This window comes from Elephantulus edwardii, unplaced genomic scaffold, assembly GCF_000299155.1.
Source record: "Elephantulus edwardii isolate Elephantulus edwardi_28Jun2011 unplaced genomic scaffold, EleEdw1.0 scaffold00034, whole genome shotgun sequence".
NCBI classification, from domain to species: domain Eukaryota; kingdom Metazoa; phylum Chordata; class Mammalia; order Macroscelidea; family Macroscelididae; genus Elephantulus; species Elephantulus edwardii.
This window is the reverse complement of record NW_006399784.1, coordinates 5017597-5037619: the sequence shown is the minus strand read 5'-3', so window position 1 is coordinate 5037619 and position 20023 is coordinate 5017597. Positions and strand designations below refer to the sequence as shown.

General features: G+C 37.5%; 2 pseudogenes; one reads left to right on the top strand and one right to left on the bottom strand.

The window, feature by feature from the left end:
* Positions 1-10002: 10002 nt before the first annotated feature.
* LOC102852185 lies at positions 10003-10550 on the bottom strand (annotated as a pseudogene).
* Positions 10551-16352: 5802 nt separating this feature from the next.
* Positions 16353-18934, top strand: LOC102857097 (annotated as a pseudogene).
* The last annotated feature ends 1089 nt before the right edge of the window (positions 18935-20023 follow it).

Sequence of the window (20023 nt, the reverse complement as noted above, 5' to 3'; positions counted from 1 at the left end):
CCTCTCTACAGTACTGAGGAACAAGGATATCAGTTTGAAGACTAAGGTCTGCCTGATCCAGGCCATGGTCTTCAAAATTGCTTGTTATATATCTTAGAGCTGGATAATAACTACGGGTGATTGAAGAAGGACAGATGCCTTTGAGTTGTGGTGATAGAGAAGAGTGTTGAATATATTATGGAATGCCAGAAGAACCAAAAGGTCTGTCCTAGAGAGGATGAAACCAAACTGCTCACTGGAGACAATGATTTTGAGCCTCCATCTCATATACCTTGGATACATTGTCAGAAGGGATCAGTCTTTGGAGAGGATCATTATGCTTGGAAGGGTGGAATGTCCGTCAGCACAGGAGAAGAAGACTCCAGATGAGATGGATTGACTCAGTGACTGGAATAATGGGATTAAGCCTATCAGAGACAATGAGATTGGCTCATCATAGGGCAGTTTCAAAGCTAATGTACAGAGAGTCACTATAATTCAAAGGCAAATTGATATTATATAACAACAATAGCAGTCATTACTTCTCTGATGATATATCCAAAGTAAAAAGGATAATCTTGCCATTCTTGCTTCAAAAAGACTTTGTTCTTACTTCTTTCAAGACTCATAGTGTGAAAAATATGAATTGTTAACAAATGCTGTTGAAATAACTAGCATCATGACTTTAAGTTTGCTGTACTACTGGCACAAGCCTTGAGGGTCTCTACTGTTTCAATTTTACAAGTAGCCATGAAATAGGAAGCTGGGTATCATCTTTCTATGAATATTCACAAGCTTAGAAAAATGCAAGATCGCTGTGTGTCAGAATGGACTTCTTCACGGTGTGCAGGAGAGAGGTGAGTATAGAATTGAAAAATTTCAATTGAACTTGGTACAGCTATTTAAGACAGAGTTATTTCATTTCATGATATAACTCTTTATTTCTAGACATGTTAATTTTAAGCATACAGTATCACTGTTGCCACATATAAATTTTACAAATGAATCAGGACAATTTTAATAACTTGAAATATATTTTTAAAAATCAATTATATACTAAGACAAAAATACAAATACATTTTCCTTTACCATAGTATATCATCATCTTTACATGTTTAAATGTATATTGTATGTTATTGCTTCATGCCGTTGAGTAGCTTGAAACTCATAGCGACCCTATTTACAAGAGCCTTAAATCCTACTCTGTCCTGTGCCAATCTCATTGTCTCTGACACACCTACTCGCATTACCCCAATCACTGAATTGATCCATCTCATCGAGGATCTGCCTCTTCTGCACTGTCCCTCCACTCTCCCAAATATGATGTCCCTCACCAAGGACTGATCCCTCCTTGCAACATGCCCAAAGTATGTCAGACAAAGCTTCAGAATCTTTGACTCCAAAGAGCAGGCAAGCTTCACCCTCTCCAGGACAAACCTATTTCTTTTCCTAGCAGTCCATGGTATATTCAACACTCTTCTCCAGTACCACAGCTCAAAGACATCAATTCTCTTTCTACCATCCCTAGTAACTTTCCTGCTCTCTGATGCATAGCACACAATTGCAAAGACTATAGCTGGGATCAGGCACACGTTAGTCTCCAGCCAGATGTCGTTGCCTTTCAGTACTCTGGAGATGTCCCTGACAGCTGATTTTCCCAGTGCAATTCATCTCTTGATTTCCTGGTTGCTGATACCAAGAATGTTGACTGTGGAGCCAAGCAAACTAAAACTGTTAACTATGTCCATCTCTTCACCATCCATACTGATGCTGCTAATCGTATATAATTACATTTTTATGAAATTATATTGTATATAAGTATAAACTATTATTAAAATTTAACTTGCTCATTAATTTTATGACACTAAGTACTGAGAAAAACAATTTGTTATTTTCTATTATATTTTAAAGTAGGGAAATATAATTATTCAAGGAAAACTTGAATTAGATACTATCCATTTATGCCTTCCTGCTAAATCTATTTAAATATGTCTAAAAATTATTATTGTTTCAAGTGTTAGGTTATTTTGCTCTTCTTTTTTCCTGTTAATTGTACACATATCATCAAGCAACTATAAGGTTCTTTTCTACAACTCATGGACATTGTGAAATATAAGTTGCTACATAACTGCTTAATAATGATAGTCCAAAACACCATTAGATAGAAGAACTGAATGGCTATGATAATGCTTCCTTTTTGGGGACTGCAGTTGCAATAGAGATGCCTCTCTAGAAAGACTTCCTAGGTAAAAATAAGGGAGAAAGTTAGTTAAAATGTGCAGTGTGTTCAAAACAACGATGAAATAATCTTATAATCTTGTTCTCATCTGAAGATAATAAATAGAACAAAACATTTAACCATTTATTCATCCCAACTGCAATGTGAAAATACACAAATGTAAATTGAACATTTTTGTTGTTAAGTGACGTTTAGTCCTAGGCTACTCATAACAATCCTATGGATGAAAGTCATCTACACTTAGATGACTTTCACTCTTCCCTTAGGTTGATAGGGTTTCCTGAGGCAATCTATTTACGGAAGTGGATGCCTCTCCTGCTTCTAAACTTGTTTTAATCGGGGAGTTCCACCCAACACCATCCACAGTGGGTAATCATTGTCGCATTTGACATATCAGTGTCACAGTTTTCAGCTTCACAGCAAACACAAGTTACCTCTGTATGGTAAATGGACACACCAGGAACATATGACCTAAAAGAGTGAATGTTTGACCAAAAACAATGAAAAACAGGCCTGAAGGCTGTGGATTAGAGTCACCCACATTTGGTTTGGTAGCATCACTTCCAGTTCACTAGGCCAACTGGTCTCTCTCTATGTTGTTAAGTGCTGTCAAGCTGTAGGCAACCCATAAACTGTGTGCACATCAATTTTATGCCCCAACTTGGACAAACTACGATTTTATTAAAACTTTACCTTAAATTTTTACAAATGTTTAGCATTTCAAATGGTTTGGCTTTAATATTGTCCTCTGTGAAGTGGGTGGGCCTTGTCTAACCTATTGGAGACTGATTGTTGTTTGCTGCTGTTGAGTCAGGTATCACTCACAGCAATGCTATTGAACCCTGTCCTATCCTATACCATCCTCATCATTCCCAACATGCTTGAGCCCATTGTTGCAGTCACTGTATCAGTCAAAAGGGTCTTTTCTTTTGCTGATCGTCTACCTATCAAAAAATACACTCCTTTTCAAGAAATAGTGTTTCCTAACAATTAAGAACAAAATCTGAGAGATTCCCTAATAGAAGTATTTGTCATAATGAAATTTCATGAATTTCAAATTATCCCCATACTTACTGATTACAAATTTGTCAGACCCTATAATTGCTTGAGTGTATTCCTCAAAACATAGCAATGACAAGAAGTAATAAGATAATGTTCCAGGTAGTGTTTCATTCCATTGTACATTTGCTCACTCATAGCTAAAATTGACTTAAAGGCACCTCTTGTAGTAATGTGCCATCAAGTTGGGACCAACTCATAGCTGACCCTTCAGTGGGTTTTCAGAGACAGTTGATCGCTCTTGAGGAGACTGCTCATCCTTATCTTATGGAGCAGTTAGTAGATTCAAACCTTGTCCCTTTGAGATTGCAATGTAGTCTCTTACCACTAGGCTACCAAAGCTCTGTAGGAACAACAATAATTCTATCTCCTCTTTTTACTTTCTCACACATACGCAAACATATGTACACACTTTCATATTATGGAACTTTGATGGCCAACCCAAAAGGGAGTGATTTGCATCTACCAGTGCAAATTCAGTGGAGAAAGACGAGTCATATCCTTCTGTGTGATTTACAGCCTCTAAAAACTTATTGTAGACAGCTTTGAATTGGTTCCAATTTGACAGCAGTAAGTTGGAATGGAGAATTTAAAAACACTTAATTACATTTGTCAAGAATCAATCTATGCCTAATCCAATAAGCTGTGGTCCAAACTGAGCAAGGAAACACTGGATGGTTTAAAATCAGGAAAGATGTGCATCTTAGCTGTATCTTCTCTCCATGCCTATTCAATAAGTATGCTGCACAAATCATGCTAGAAGATGGACTTTTTAAAGAGGGCATATTTTGAGGAAGGCGCATCAACAACTTGTGTTATGCAAATTATTTGACCTTGCTTGTTGAAAGTGCTTACAGTAGATAATCAAGGACTGCAGCCTTCAATGTGGGGTCTATTGCAATACCAAGAAAACAATGTATCTATCATGATGTTGCCTATTGGTCCAGTGATGAGGATTTTTGTAGCTTGAGAAAAGATTAAAACTGTCAACTATTTAATCTTGCTTTATTGCTTGGTACCAGCAATCAGGAGAGAAGGAAATATATAACATTGCAAAAGTCTGCTGTTAGGGTTAACTCCAAAGTCCTGAAGAATGGTTATCTTAGTCTAAAGATTAAGATGCACCTGACTTAGGCCACAGTATTTTCAACCTTTTGCTATGCTCCTGAGAGCTGGATAATGAGCAAGGATACTAGAAAAAGAATCAATGCATGTGAGTTGTGGTGCTTGAGAAGAGTGCTGAATAACCCAGGTACTGACAAAACTATGGGGAAAAAATAGCTTTGTAAAATCTTTCTACAATCATGTTATTATTAATTGAACATTTAAAAACATTCTTCATTTTCTAAAATTAGTACTTCATTCTGATAAAACATCATTGATATAGGTTCACAAATATTAATTAGCATAATCTTGCAGCTTAAAACTAAAAAAATGACAAGTTCAATAATTATAAAACCATCTGCAGTAATGAAAGCAATAATGTTCATTTATAGTGAAGTGCATACAGATGAAACTTTTGTTGTTATGTACCATTAATTGGGAACTGACTCATAACTGACCTTCCAAGAGGTTTTCAGTAGCAATAAGTCACACTTAAGGCAAAAGGTGGAGGACCTTGTGGATTTGAAAAGCATATCTTTGGGTTAACAGCACAATTCCTTACAGCTAAGCCACTAGAAAGTCATTGTAATTGTACAATAATGGCAACTTTGACAAGAGTACATCATTTTTATGTAGTTGTAGTAATAAACTGCATTGCAAACTTAAAGGCACCAGGTAGAAATACATCAGTTGCTAAAGATGGGAGAAGGATAGTTTTTCTCTTTTGGTGCAACTTACTGCTTCTGTAAACCCTCTGGAAACTCAGCTATTTGTCAGTTCCTACTTGACACACACTACAGCAACAACAAAAACAATGTATATATACACACATACAAGGTTGAAATCCCCCAGTTGCTTGGCAGGAAAAAGGTGGGCAATCTCCTCTCATAAGATTACTGCCTCTGAAAATTCTCTGTAGGGTCAACTAAAAGTCAGTTCTGACTTCATGGTACATAAAAGCAACAGATGCAGTTGTGTTAATTCTGACTCATAGGGACTTTAAGTATATCTGATTGGGATTCTACACAATTCTGTACCATTCATACAAAATTCTTTAGAATTAAAGTCCATTGTGTCCATTGTTGTAGTCACTGAAATAATAAATCTCACTGAAGATCTTCATTTAATAGTGTTTTGCCTTTTTGTTCTATGGATGTATGGATGGGGGAAAGGCTTTTGGTATTATGGCTAACAACAAGTATATGTTGTTTTTGTTGAGTACCATCAAATTGGAATCAACTCATGAATTATTTCCAGCAGGTTTTCAGAGGTCATAAATTGTCCGTGAAGATATTACCCATCTTTCTCCTACCAAGTAGTCAGAAAATTTGAACTGCGTACCTTCAGAATTGGCATAGTAATTTTTTGCTACTATTGTTGTTATTACGAGTCGTTAAGTCACCTGAGACTCATAAAGACTCTATGTATTACAGCCCCAAACTCTGCTCTATCCTGTGCCAATCTCACTGTCTCTGACACACCTACCCTGATTATACCAGTCACTGAATCATTCCACCTCATAGAGGCTCTTCCTCTCCTGCATTGTCCCTCCACCCTCCCAAGCATGACGTCCTTCTCCAAAGACTGGTCCATCCTTGCAACATGTCCAAAGTATGTCAGACGAAGCTTCAAAATCCTGGCCTCTAAGTAGCAGCCTGATTTAACCTTCTCCAGGATGAGGCTGTTCATTTTCTTAGCAGTTAATGGTATAATCAGTAGTTTTCTCCAACACCACAGCCCAAAGGCATCAATTCTCCTTCTATCCTCTCTAGTCATTGTCCAGCTATCTAATGTATAGTAAGTGATTGAAAAGACCATGGTCCGTATTAGGCACACCTTAATCCCCAGAGTGACACCATTGCTCTTCAGTACTTTGGAGAGGTCTCTAACAGTAGATTTTCCCATCACAGTACATCATTTTATTTTCTGGCTGCTGGTGCCAAGAGTGTTGATGATGGAGCCAAGTAAACTAAAGCTGTTAACAATATCAATCCCTTCACCATCTACCATGATGTTTCCTATAGGGTCAGTGGTGAGAATCTTTGTTTTCTTCATATTGGCTTCAATCCATATTGAAGGCTGCAGTCCTTGACCATCTGCAGCAAGTGCTTTAGATTCTCCTCAGTTTCAGCAAGCAGGGTTGTGTCATCTGCATAATGCAGACTGTTGATGAATCTTCCACCAATCTTGATGTCACACTTCTCATACAGCCCAGCCTCCTGGATAATCATTTTTGCATATCTAGGTCACCAAAAAACAAACAAACAACAACAACAACAAAAGAATAAGTTTCTACTAAAATATTGAAAAGAAACTTTATTGAACAGTCATTTTGTTGTCACCTACTCTAATATATAAAGAACATAAAGAAAATGAAAAAGTGATGAAACAATACTGTTTAGCAAACATTTTTGCAATATTTTATTAGCATTTTCTTATTTGTGAAAGGATATCCTGTAGTTAGTTATAATACCAAAAGGAACTTTTTGTAAACTCAGCTTCACCTATCCATAAAGGCAAATATCTAATGGGTGCTCGGATGGTCTAGATGTAGAGTGTGCTCTGTCAACTCGAAGGAAGATGGTTTGTATCCACAAATTGTTCAAAGGGACAAAGGGGGGTACCTTCTCCCCAAGTGAATTTCAATCTTTAAAAACACACTGAAGAATCAATGAAAAGTTGGTTTTTAGAGACCTTGACAATGTTATTCGGCACAACCTATACTTCTTTCAACTTCAAGAGATGTCATTGTTTTGAAACACACTGTAATTGAAGAAAAAAATATAAGAATGATAATTATGCAATGTAATTTTATCATTAACAATATTACTAATACCACAAAAAAACAAAATCTTGCTGAAGATTATCCAACAATTACTGGAATAGTACATTGAAAGAAAACTTCCAGAAATACAAGCACTATGGACATTATTGCCAATGACAGATGGATGTTTACTGAAAGCAGAGAATACCAAAGGAATATCTGTCTCTGTTTCATTGACAATGTGAAGGCTTTTGACTATTTAGATCACAACAAATTGAGGCTTATCTTGAGAATAAGGGGAATCTCAGAACACTTGATTGTGGTCTTGCTAAACCTGTATTTGAACACGATGGCAGTTGTCAGAACAGAGAAAGAAAACACTGTGTTATTCAAAATCAGGAAAGGAGTGCATCAGGAATGCATCCTGTCTCCAAACCTTTTCACTAATATGTGGAACAGATTGTTCAGGAGGTTGAACAGCACTAGGACTAGAGAAGATTCATCAACAACCTGCTTTATGCTGATGACACAAACTTGCTAGCTGAAACTGAGAAGGACCTGAAGTGTTAGCTGCAGAAGGTCTAGAATTGTAGCCTTCAATATGGATTGAAGCTCAGTATGAAAAAGACGAAGAATCTTACTACTAGGCCAATTTTGTCTCTATGATAGATGGAAAAGAGATTGAGATTGTTAACAATTTTAGCATGTTTAGTTTCACAATCAACACTCTTGGCACCAGCGGTCAAGAAATCAAAGATGAATTGCATTAGAAAAATCTGCTATCAAGGTCCTTTCCAGAGTGCTAAAGTGCAAATATGTGACTAAGATATAAGACTAAGGTGCAGCTGATCCAGACCATGGGGTTCACAATTACTTGCTAATATGTCAGAGACCTGGACAACGACCAAGGATGACAGAATAAGAATTGATATGTTTGAGTTATGGTGCTGGAAAGGAGTATTAACATACTATGGACTGCCAAGAGAACAAGCAGTTTTATCCAGGAGAAGATGAAACAAGTTGCTCCTTGGAAGCAAGAATTTAAAGCTCCATCTCACATACTTTGGCATATGACCAGGAGGGATCAGTCCTTGAATAATAACATCAGACTTAGCGGGTGCGGGGCGGGGGGACAGCACTTGAGAGGAAAACCCCAGATGAGGTGGATTAACATAGTAATTGGGTAATAGGAGTAAGTGTGTAGAAATTGATGAGATTGGCTCAGGATAGGGCAGGATTCTGAGGTATTGTGTGGATAGGACCACTATGAGTTGTAGGTGACTCGATGTCATGTAACAATAACAAATGTATTTTAAATTGCATTAACTTAACTCTTAAGATGAAAATTTGATATAATATAAAATGACAAAGTACTTTAAGCAAATGAATACCTGTCCTCAAAATGTTTGCGTTTTTTTGTCTGTGTGTCAAAATATGTGACCTGACTGTTTTTAAAATTTTTTTATTATTTTTTTGTGTGTGTGCCATCAAATCAGATCTGACTGGTACAGGAGGAGATTGTCCCTCTTTCTCCAGCAGAGCATCTGATAGATTTGAATCGCACACCTCTGGGATTGCAGTTCAGCTTCTTACCACTAGGCCACCAGAGCTCCCATGACCTTTTTTTTTAACATGAAATCTCATCATAAACTATTAATTTAACTGTTAGGTTTTCTCATATATTATATATTTCTAAATTCCACAGTCAGAAATTATCATATCATGTTCTCTATCAATTTGCTTTAAAAACTAATCTTAAAAGTCTACAAAAACATATCTAATTTGCAGTTTCATATTACATTTGAGCAAGATTTTTTTTTCATTGTAAAGTTTATCACTTTAAGGTTGTGACTGATGGCTTTAAGCCAAAACAAATAATCACAAAGATAAATCCCCTGGTTTTAATTGGCTTTTGCTTTTACTAAAACTAATTGTGTATAATTGCTGTCTTCCAGAGCTATTATAAACAAAAAGGAAACATTAAAGTAAAGATGATTTTTGAATCAAGATTTATCCTTGAGTGATTGTTCCCACAACAATTATATATTGCATCTGGATTCACTGGTGTTTTCATGAAAAGTGAATTATACACACTCTTTAGTGCAACTTAAGTTTCTTTTTGCAGTACTCTGTAGAAAATATTTTAAAGTAAACACTAAAGAATCAGAGGGAGTTATGCTTACTGAAGTTTGTTTTTGTTCTTATGTACTGTCGAGGCAGAACTGACTCATAGTTCATGGGTTTTCAGAGGCAGTTAATCCCATGGAAAGAGGTTGCCCATCTTTCTCTCACAGAGCAGCTGGCAGATTTGATCAGCGTGCCTTTGGGTTGGTAGTACAACTCCTTACCACTAAGTCAACAGAGCTCCCTTTTATAGAAGCAGTGAACTAATTAAAAAAAAATATTAGAGGTTGATCTAAATATAACAAAATTACATAAATTATTTAAGTAGGTTATTATAGATTAATATGTACTTGAATGTAATTGTTTGTATGTTTTAACATGTCTTTAAATTGTTATGTGCCTTTTAAACAAAATTCGTATCAGGTAAAAGTGGGATAGGATTTTTTTTTCTTCTTCTTGTATGTTTCATTTTATTAAATGTGACTGAAACAGACACCCTGGTGATTAAAGAATTTAGCAAAGATGGCTTAGACAGACTTCTGGCCCACCAAGATCTCCAACACAACAGCTGGGTACCAAATGACTATTGGAAGGAAGGGTACAAATGAAAGAACTTAAGTGGGTATTTTGGTACAACTTACAGAAAAGGTAAAATACACAAGACATGCAGGTGGCCTAGTAGAGACCACGGAGTCACCGCTGTTACTGTGGGGAAGCCGGCCTAAAGCTTCGCTCAGCCCTCGCAGTCACTGTCTCCCAGGGTGTGCTTGTCAAAGAGCTACTCGGCCAGGCCCGAGTGTGGGATGCCCAGCTTGCGCAAGTTGGTTACTAGTCACCCAGTTGTTTGATGGATTTCACCTTCTCATCCAGGTAATGTGAGTCAATGAAGTCACAAAAATGAGGGTTGTTCTTGTCAGTCGCCAATTTGTGCAGTTTCAGTAGGGACTCATGCACACTTTTCTCAAGTGTAGCGCACACTCCATTGCGTTCAGCCCACTCTCCCAGTCATCCTGGTCTTGTTTCATCATGTCCTGAAGGAAGATGCTGCCGCCTCGCTGGTTCTGCAGTTTTCATCAGTTTTTCAGCGTGTTCCCTCTTCTCGTGGGATTGGTGGAGAAAATATATGGCAAAATTTTTCAAAGCCACATCATCATAGTCGAAGTAGTAAGACATGGACAGGTAGACACAGGAGGCACAGAGCTTCAGGTTGACCCGGCGGTTGATGGCAGCCTCTGAGTCCTGGTTGTAGGTCTGGCGCACCTGCGAAGGGGACATGGTCATGGTGGTGGTGGCGGAGAGGCGGTGGCTGAGTGGCGCTGTAGTGGAGGCGAAGACCTTGGGTCGTCCGGGGTGCCGATGTGAGGAGGTGGCTGAGGACTGGCTGGAGATGACCGGCGAGGGGAGACGCAGGCAAGTGCTGGTTCCGTCCAAGCACTGTTGAAGCAGTGAACCACGGCAACTCTGGGAAGATCATCTCAGGATAGAATTTTGAGGACATTTATTTTCTAAAGAGAACATAAACATTATTGATTTAATAACATTCTGTTGGAAGATGAGCAATAAACGGGTAAAAAGAATCTCAACAATACAGGATTGAATGTGGCTTTCAGGGAATACATAAAAACTGAAAAAGAAGACACATATCTACTACTACAATCAAAACGAACATATAAAAAATGTATACTAATGAAGGAATTTTTTTTTTCCTTTTTTTTCTTTTTCTCTCTTCGGAGGGGGAAGCGAGCTGGTGGGGAGGGGTGGAAAGGGAGAAAATTGTGGCAATGAATGAATGGAAATCCAAAACCTCTGTAAAAAAAAATAAATAAAAAATAAAAAATTGTAAAAAAAAAAAATGTATCAGGGGAGCTCTGGTGGCCTAGTGGCAAGGAGCTGCAACTACAATCCCAGAGGCGAACGGTTCATATCCACCAGATGCTGTGCCGGGGAAGGAGGGACAATCTCCTCCTGTACCAGTCAGATCTGATTTGACGGCACACGCACACAAAAATAATAAAATTAAAAAATGTATCAGAACACACAAATTTATTGTTATTTTCTGTGTCATTGTGAGCTGTCAAGTCAGAACCAACTCATAGATCGAGTTCTGGCACATTTTAGAGGCAGTGCATTGCACAGAAGAAGATGGTCCATCTTTGTCCCATGCAGCAACTGGTGGATTTTCAATTCTCTCACTGAAAAATTCAGTGATTTTTTTTCCCTTTTTTATTTTCCAATTCCTGAATTTGAAAATTTTTATGACCATAGACTAGGAAGCAATATTGTCCATCCACTTCATAAATAATAGACCTCTACAACCCCCTATGAACAGTTGAGGGACATGGGTACTTAAGTAGCAGGGGTAGAGCCACATGCCTGTAAGTAGATTTAATACAGAGTAGAGAGAAAGGGATAAATTATATCAGCTTCTTAACCATAGCGTAATATCTTGAAGAAATGAGCCACTGAGACTGAAAGCTGAAGATCATCCAGTCAATTAGTTTAACATAGTTCACAAAGTCAGGTCTTAAAAGTATATAAGAAAAATAGACAATCTCTTCCCATGTAATTTGCTGCCTCTGAAAAAGCCACTGGAGACTCAGTTGTAGGTCAGTTGCCTATTCAAGTACATAACAAAAACAGCCAAGTGCATCTCTTGATCATTATCCATTTAGAAAATGAAAACATGAAGAAAAGGAAAAAATGAAGAAAATGAAACACTATCAGTTCAAAAGTCTAATGGATCACTTGTTTATGACTGTGAAAACAGAAAAAACCAACAACAACCCTACAACCCCAGCTAGATGATGCTTTATTTCCACTGGTGATTACTGTGATAGGATAATTCCTCATAGAGTGGGGGGGGGGGGCTGAGGGATGTATCACATAGAAGATAAGCTGATCCATGAAAATTTGTTTAGTATTCTAATAGAGACTGATGTAATCCCCAAGACTACGGCCCTTATCTTCCTTAAGACTGAAATTATACTTATCCTAGTGATGCAATCTATAGCCAAATAGTATTATTGTTAGGTGCTCTTAACTCAGAACCAATTCATAGCTGACCTTCTAGTGAGTTTTCAGAAGCAGTGAATTGCATAGGATAAGATTGCTCAGCTTTTTTCTAGAAAGTGGATTTAAATTTTATGTCTTTGGATTGTCAATTCAATTCCTTACCCCAAAGCTACTACAGCTCCTTATCAAACAGTAAACAAATCTTTTATGTAATCATTGAGACTTAGCTGGGATGCACTACTTAGAATAATGAATTATTCAAGGTCAAAATTGCATCATTTGATGAAAAAAAATATGAATAGGAAAGATAGGAATAAAAGGAAGAACAGAAAGGGAAACACAGGGAGAAACCGCGAAGGTTGCTTTCACCATGTGGGCATGCATAATAATTGTAAAAAGAAGAAGAAAAAAAAAAGCTGCATAGAGAAGGTTGCATCTGACCACTTCTAACTCTCCAAAAGCAACTGTCCCCACAAATAACATCTCTAGTATAAAATTGATCTCTGTAATGTCAAGCATGGATGGCCCATGAATATGTACCTACTTGTAACAACCACTAGATTCCAAATTTGTCACCAGTGACTCACAGACTTTACTGACAGTTGTATGGTCTATTAAGGAGGAGAGGAAGAGGCAGGCAAAGGACATTACAGAGTTGGAGGGGTGAGGGGAAAGGGATGGGGGAATTCTATACTAATGAAGGAATTTTTTTTTTCTTTTTCTTTTCGGAGAGGGGAACGAACTGGTGGGGAGGTGTGGGCAGGGAGAAAAGTGCAGCAATGAATGAATGGAAATCCAAAACCTTTGTAAATGTTTATTAAAACTAATTAAAAAAAAAAGGACATTACAGAGTGAAAATCCAAGTCCTAGTGACCAGCAGTCTCAAGCTAGTTTAATAGCATGACAGTTCCTCAGTTACTTCAGACAGCTTTTCAATCAGTGAAGTGAAAGTCCAGATTCAGGTCAGCAACACAAATGTAAGAAGTCTATTGCTTCCTCTATTGTCCGGTCATCTTTGTCTCATAACAGTCACAAATCAAATTTTCCTTCAATCACCCAGTAAGTGAAATCTTTAACTCTGGTTCAAGGACTCCAAATGATACCCCTCCACAGTCTCTCCATAGTTAGGTTAGCTTTCTCTCTTATGTTGATCTCACAGCCACTGATGATGTTGAACCATGTGTATGAAGTTGAAGCAGCTAGAGAATATGACCCAGGGAGGGGTTAAGAAAATGAATAGAAGAGCCATTTTCAAAAATCTTAACACTCCAGTGATTATAGTAATGAAATATAATGTGTATGATTCTTGAATGAAGAAACAATTTTCTCTCTAAATTTTCACTAAATTGACAATGTGAAATTTATTAAGTGCATAAAAAATGTTGCAAGGTGTGATTGAGTCAAGTATGGCTCATAATGACCCAGTGAATATCAGACATGATCACATCCCTATATAAATTTAAATAATGATATCTAGTAAAAGACAATAAATAAAAATTATTCCAAGTGTTGGTTCTTAGATTGTAAACTCGTTGTTATTATTGTTATGTTCCTTCATGTTACCTGTGACTCATAGCAACCCTATGAACAACAGCCCTAAATCCTGCTCTATCCTGGCCAATCTCAGTGTCTCCGATACATCTCCTCCAATTACCCTTGTTATTGAATCAGTCCACCTCATAAAAGGTCTTCCTGTTTTGCACTGTCTCTCCACCCTCCCAAGCATGACATCCTTCTCCAAGGACTGGTCCCTCCTTGCAACATGTCCAAAGTATGTCAGACGAAGCTTCAGAATCCTTGCCTCCAAGGAGCAGCCTGGCTTAACCCTCTCAAGGCTGAACCTGTTCATTTCTTAGAAGTCCATAGTATATTCAATTCAACTCTATATCATGTTAAAAATATGAATTATAAATTTTGGAAAGCTTAGACAATTTTTAAAAATATATAAAAAATAAATTACATTTTATGTAACTCAGGTGAAAATTTAATTGTATTTTTAAAAGGATATGTTATGCATTGCTATTTAGGAATAAATAGTAATATATGCATGCAAAATAATGAATATATAAATATAAATTCATGACCAATTCATAAAATGAATTGTTAGTCATTTTAAAATACATGCTAATTTCACATATAATTATCTTAAAGATTAAAATAGTTGCAAAATATTTCAATACAGATATATTCCAAAAGGTTGAAAGTATTCTAAAGGTCTTTAAATTAGATGTAAAAATAAATGATACTTTTTCAAATTGTTTTTAGCTTTCTAATGAGGTACCCTGGGAATCAGGTCTAGTTTGAGTTTTATAACTCTTTCATTAATTAAATAGGAGTAAAATAAATGGAATATTATTTTTTAAATAAGAATAAATTTTAAAACAGGGGGAAAAGTTACTGTGATAAACTTAAATTAAGACCTTAAGTGGCACATTTTTACAAAAAATATTTGATTCCCATTGATTGTTGTAAAAGAGCAAGGCCATGTGGGAATGGTTATGTATGACCTTTACAGACTTCACAAGGAGGAGTTGTTCCTATAAACAGCATCAATAAAACAAAACCAGTTTCTATGATGTCAGACATGCTCTTTTGTCCCCATACCTCTTTCTAGTCATCTCGACACCATTCTTAACACTTTGCTGGGTCCAAAATCCAATGTAATAGCTCACAGACCACACAGAACCATGTTAGGGAAGTCAAAAGGTTATAATTAAGGTTAGTAACAAAACACTGGGTGATAGAAAGAGAATTGAGCTTTGAGCTCAATTGCCTTTGAGCTGTGGTGTTGAAGAAGAGTGTTGACTATACCATGAACTGCTAGGAGAACAAACAGGTTTGTCCCGGAGAGGGAGAAACAGACATGCTATTGGATGCAAGGATTTTGAAGTTCTGTCTGACATGCTTTGAGGACATGTTGCAAGGAAGGACCAGTCCTTGGAGAGGGACATCATGTTTGGGATCGTGGAGTAACAGCGCAGGAGAGCAAGACCCTTGATGAGATGGATCGATTCAGTGATTGGGGTAATGGGAGTAGGTGTGTTAGACACAGTGAGGTTGGCACAGGATAAAGCAGGGGTTAGAACTCTTTTACATAGGGTCTCTATGAATCATAAGCGACTTGACAGCACATAACAACAACAACAACAAAGCACAACAAGTACAGTAATTGAAATGTGTTCACAGACACCTCAGCCTGGAGCTTTATGGCTTTAAGCCAGTTTTGCAAAGTTCTCAGTCCTGCTAGTATAGGATCCCACCCTCAATTGTCCAACAGACTTTGACAAAGGTTCTTAGCTCTGGTTCTAAGGGTGTATGTAGGAAATACTGCTATGGCTACAGATCATGTATGTCCTCTTACTTGCTTTTTTCCTGGCAGTGGAATTTCTTATCTTTTTTACTAGTGGTAAGAGGTCTAATCTGATTAAAGGAGCTGCTCAATTTACTGGTGAGATTAGCCAATCCCCTTGTAGATTGTTGAGACTGGTCAATCTCTGTGGAATGGTGAGATAACCAGTCTCCTTGTGGATAGGCTAATACACTATATTCACATAGTTTGCCAATCTACATGATAAAGTCAAATAATGGTTAGGAAAGCCATATTGAAAATAAATACCCCAGCTGTGGTACAATTGTTAATAAAATCCAAATAATGCTTTCAGTTTTGCTTCAATAAATATAATTTATTTATTTGAATTGAATTTATTTATTGAATCCAAAAGTGAAAAATCCATATGAATCATTTGACATGAGGTAAAATTATATTTTTATTATTAAGAAGTATTGTCAGTAGGTTTCATGGAGTCATAGTGACCCTGTGTATAACAGAAGGAAGCAATTATTTGGTCTTTGTATCTTTCAAATTTTTGAAAGCAAAGAGTTGTGAATATAAATACTTTTATTAACTTTGAAAAACTGCTTATCAAATTATCAATTATTTTTTTTTGCCAAATGTACAGAGATAAAGCATGATTATGACTAATAAACATGTATTTTAGTGTTAATATTTTCCCGATGGGTTTGTTGCTCGAGTACCGTTATTGATTAATAACTTCACAAAACATAAACCAAATGGGAAAGACGAAGACCCATATCAATATCATCCTCTTTGGACACGTAGATTTGAAAAGGTTCACCACTATTGGCTACCTGTTCTACAAATGTGGTTAGGTTTAGTTAGGTGCCATGGAGTTGAGTATGATTCAGAGTGACCCTAAGAACAAAAGATCTGAACTCGGTTTGATCCTGTGCCATCCACACACTTCCTGAAACACAAGAGCCCCTTGTAGCAGTCACCATATCAGTCCACCAAATGAAGGTCTATCTCTTCTTTGTCAATCCTCCTCCAGTCTCAGCATAATGTTTTTCTCGAAAGAATGGCACCTCCTAGCAACATGCTCAAAATATGTGAGGTGAAATCTCATCATTCTTGACTCCAAAGATCACTCTGGCTGCACTCTTTCCTAGACATATCTGTTCTCTTGGCCATCCATGGTATGTTCAGTGTTGTTTTTCAACACCACAGCTCAAATACATCAATTCTTCCTTTGTCATCTTTATTCATTGTCCAGGTCTCAGATGTGTAGCAAGTAATTGGAAAGACTATGGCCTGAATCAGATGCACCCTCCTCGAACTGACATCATTACTCCTCAATAATGTGGAAAGGTCCAGAATTGCAGATTTTCCTTGTTTCAATGCATCTCCTTATCTCCTGACTGATGGTACCAAAGGTATTTATTGTAGAGCAAAGCAATATGAAACTGCTTGCATTTTCAATCTCCTTTTCATCCAGCATGATGCTGCCTATTGGTCCCGTGATAAGACTTACAACTTTATTTTCTTGATATTGAGATGCAATTCATGCTGAAAGCTACATTACTTTATTTTCTGCAAAACGTTCTTCAAATTCTCCTCACTTTCAGCAAGCAAGGTTGTGTCATCTGCATAACACAGTCTATTGATTAATCTCCCTTAATCCTGATGTCACACTCTTTTTTATAGAGCCCAGCTTCCTATATAATTTGCTTAGAATACAGATTGAATAGGTATGGAGAGAGAATATAACCCTGTTACCCTCCTTTCTCAATTTTAAACAATGCAGTGTCCCCCTGCTCTGTTTGAACAACAGCCTCCTTGTCCAGGTATAGATTGTAAATGAACACAATTAAATGCTCTGAGATTCTCATTCTTTTCAATGTTAGTCACAACTTGTTATTATCCACACAAATACCTTTGCATAATCAATAAAACATAAACACACATTTTTCATGCATTCTTTACTTTCAGCCAGGATCCATCCGACATCAGCAATGATATCCCTAGAATCTTGGCTCTTCTAAATCCTACTTGAACTTCTGGCAGTTCCCTGTCTAAGTACTATATAAATGTGGTGGGGTCAACAAAAGAACCATTGACAAATTCAAGAAGGAAGCTGCCGAGATAGGAAAATGTTCCTTCAAATACACCAGGTTTTGGATAAACTGAAAGCTGAACATGATCATGGCATCACCATTGATATCTCCCTGTGGAAATTTGAGACCAGTAAGTACTAAGTGACCATCATTGATGCCCCAAGACACAGACTGTATAAAAACGTGATTACAGTAGCATCACCGTTTGATTGTGCCATTCTGATTGTTGCTGCTGGTGTTGGTGAATTTGAGAGTGGTATCTCAGAAAATGGGCAGACCCAAAAGCACGCCCTTCGTACACAGTAATGAAGGAACTAATTGTTGGTGTTAACAAAATTGATTCCACCGAGCTATTCTACAGTCGGAAGACATACGAAGAAATAGTTAAGAAAGTTAGCACTTACATCAAGAATATTGCTTACAACCCTGACACAGTAGCCTTTGTCCCAAATTCTGGTTGGAATGATGACACTATGCTGGATCCAAGTGCTAATATGCCTTGGTTCAAGGGATGGAAAGTCACCCAGAAGGATGGAAGTGCCAGTAGAACAATGCTGCTTGAAGCTTTGGGTTGCATCCTGCCACCAACTCGCCCAACTAATAGGCCCCTGCATTTGCCTCTCCAGAATGTTTACAAGATTGGTGGCACTTGTATTGTCCCTGTTGGAAGAGTGGAGAATAGCATTCTCAAGCTTGGTATGGTGGTCACATTTTCCCCAGTCAATGTTATCACTGAAGTAAAGTCTTTGAAGTACACCATGAGGCTTTGAGTGAAGATCTGCGTGGTGACAATGTTGGTTTCAACATTAAGAACATCTCATGAAAGATGTTCAAAGTGGCAATGTGGCTGGTAACAGCAAAAATGGCCCACCAATGAAACCAACTGGCTTCACTGCTTAGGTGATCATCTTAAACCATCCTGGCCAAACCTGTACTGGCTTGTCACACAGCTCACATTGCTTGCCAATTTGCTGAGCTCAAAGAGAAGACTGATCATCATTCTGGTAAGAAGTTGGAAACTGGCCATAAATTCTTGAAGTCAGTGATGCTACCATAGCTTATATGGTTCCTGAAAAGCCCATGTGTGTGAAGTGCTTCCCTGACTACCCTCCTCTGGATTGTTTTGTTGTCCATGACATGAAACAGACTGCTGCTATGGATGTCATCAAAGCAGTAGAAAGAAGGTTGCTGGAGCTAGCAAGATTACCAAGTCTGCTCAGAAAACTCAGAAAGCTAAATGAATACTATCCATAGCAGTTGCTACCCTACTATTACTCAGTGATGGAAGAACAGTCTCAGACTTGTTCGACTCAATTGGTCATTTAATAGTAAAAGACTGGTTAATGATAACAGTTCATCATAAAACCTTCAGAGAGAAAGGAGCATTTTGTGGACCATTTGTTTTCTTTTCCAAGTGGCAGTTTTAAGTGAATAGTTTTTATTAACTAATTAATACTTTTTTTCCACTAGTTTATTTACAAAATTTTAATGCAAGTTCAAACATATTTTTTCAATTTCCCTCAGCCCTGCACCCATCAAATTGTACAACACAATGATTAATCCACTCTTCCCCCTATACTTCCACATCCCTCTGCTTTCAGCCCTCCCATCCCTCCTGGATCCTTAAACTCTTTCTACAATAATGGTCTTATACAATATTTATCCTTGTGGGACTGAGTTAGTTCATGAAAAATAATGCTCTCCAATCCCTCCCAAGTTAGGTAATAATTTGCAAAGTTATTGCTCTTGTGTGCTGCATAGTATTCCATTGTGTGAATGTACCATAATTTCTCAATCCATTCGTTTGTGGTTGGGCATTTGGCCTGTTTCCATGTTCTTGTGACAATGACTAATGCTTCTAGGAACATTGGTATACAAATCTCGGTTTGTGCCTCAGTTCTCATATTCTCAGGGTATATTTCAGGCAGTGGAATAACTGGGTCATATGGAATTTCTATGTTCAGCTTTTTGACGAAGTTCCAAACTGCCTTCCACAATGGTTGCACCATTTTACAATCCCATCAACAATGTATAAAAGTTCCTTTCTCACCACATCCTCTCCAACTTCTATTGCTTGCTGTCCTGTTAAACTTTGCCATTCTTACTGGAGTGAGATGGTACCTAATTGTGGTTTTGATTCACATCACTCTTATTGCCAGTGATTTGGAGCAATTATTCATGTGTCTGTTTGCCATTCAAATATCTTTCTCTGTGAAAATTCTTTCCGTGTCTTGTAATTGGGTTATCAGTCTTTTTCTTCTGGAGGCCCAGGAATATACTGTAAACTTTTGTTATAAGACTCTTGTCTGAGTTGGTATTACCAAATGTTT